Source organism: Mandrillus leucophaeus, unplaced genomic scaffold (assembly GCF_000951045.1).
Source record: "Mandrillus leucophaeus isolate KB7577 unplaced genomic scaffold, Mleu.le_1.0 Scaffold111, whole genome shotgun sequence".
NCBI lineage: Eukaryota > Metazoa > Chordata > Mammalia > Primates > Cercopithecidae > Mandrillus > Mandrillus leucophaeus.
Genome location: NW_012099321.1, coordinates 3,020,827 through 3,022,835, shown reverse-complemented (window position 1 = coordinate 3,022,835; position 2,009 = coordinate 3,020,827).

Here is a 2,009-nt window from a genome sequence, read left to right as displayed (position 1 = left end):
TTTCTCCTGGACTCCACCCTGTGCCTTTTTCCCTTGCTGATTTCATCCCGTTGCCTTTCGTGTAATAAACTGTAACCACAAGTGTAACAGCTATGCTGAGTCCTGTGAAAGCCTGCAGGTGGCCTCAGAGACCTCCAACACACATGTTCAATTAGATTCAGAGCTGGGTTTAGCAGGAAGATTCAGGCAAGCCCATTTTCAGCTTCCTTGCATCCCCTGAGGATTGCTCCTGCAGGGAGTACAGACAAGTGATCAGCCTCATAGGGTTGGGCTTGAGATCCCAAAACCTGGCTGCCAAGGTTAGTAGGCTCCTGCCTGGAAAAGAAAATCCCCTTCCCATAGACTGTAATTCTTATGAGAGGTAGCAGAGTGATATGGTTTGGCTGTGTCCCCACCCAAATCTCATCTTGAATTGTAGCTCCCATAATTCCCACATGTTGTGGGAGGGACCCACTGGGAGATAATTCAATCACGGGAGTGGTTTACTCCATACTGTTCCCGTGGTAGTGAATAAGTTTCATGAGATCTGATGGTTTTATAGGGGATTTCCCCTTTCACTTGGCTCTCATTGTCTCTTGTCTGCCACCATGTAAGACGTGCCTTTTGCTTTCCTCCATGATTGTGAAGCCTCCCCCACCACGTTGAACTGTGAGTCCATTAAACCTCTTTTTCCTTATAAATTAGTCAATCTCAGTATGTCTTTATTAGCAGTGTGAAAACAAGCTGATACACAGGGCATCTGAGTAGAGGTGATTGTGAGGAGGCTTGCAAGAAAGTTCATAGAACAAACATAGCCATCTCCTCTGGCTTCCTTTTTAGAAATGGGTTTTATTTTGAGCCCCTGTATTTGTCCACAGTCTCAGGTTCTTCTTCAGGTCTTCTGATGGCTCCTTTGTCACCAGGTTCTAAAGACTTCTTGTCCCAATGTCAGAATAACTCTAGAGAACCCTCAGTGCTTGCAGATGGCAGGTTTTAACTATTCTCAAAGGCATACTAGCATGAGGAGATAATTTATTCAGCCAATGTTCTCCCCACCCTCCTGAGCCTAAGACAATAATGGACTCTTATGTTATGGAGGTCAGAAAGCTTTGAACTACTAAAGCAAGACCACTGTTTTTGACCTTTCATACTAGTGGCTTACTTGAGCCACAAGGATTTCTAGTGTACCCAGCCCAGGATGCTGGCAGGATTTGGCAGAGAGACTGGTTGTCCTCTCAGCCTTTGTTCGTAATTGGCTTCCATATCCCACTATTGACTTCACACTCAAGATTCACTTCAACCCTTCTTGAAAGTTTTTTCTACCCAAATCACCTCTTTTTTTTTTTTTTTAATATAGTTTTAATACAGAGTCTCGCTCTGTTACCCAGGTTGGAGTTCAGTGGCATGATCTTGGCTTACTGTAACCTCCTCCTACCGGGTTCAAGCAATTCTTCTGTCTCAGCCTCCTGAGTAGGTGGGATTACAGGCACCTGCCACCAAGCCCAACTAATTTTTGTATTTTTAGTAAAGACAGGGTTTCACCTTGTTGGTTAGGCTGGCCTTGAACTCCTGACCTCAGGGGATCCACCCACCTTGGCCTCTCAAAGTGTTGGAATTATAGGCATGAGCCACTGTGCCTGGCCTAAATCACCTCTTAAAGTTAGTTTCAGATACCTGGTTACTGTTATTGATTGATTGATTGATTGATTCTTGTGCTTTAGCCACCTGAATAGCTGGGACTACAGGGGCATGCCACCATTCCCGACCAATTTTTGTATTTTTTGTAGAGACGGGGTTTCACCATGTTGGGCAGGCTGGTCTCGAACTCCTGACCTCAGGTAATCTGCCGGCCTCAGCCTCCCAAAGTGCTGGGATTACAGATGTGAGCCACTGTGCCTGACCTTTGTTTAAAGTATTAGTGATTTAAAATGTTTCATTGTAAACATTTGCAAACACAGTAGGAAGAATTATGAGTCTCCTTACACCCATTATCCAGTGTCCATGATTGCATTGTAGGTAACCTTGAGGCT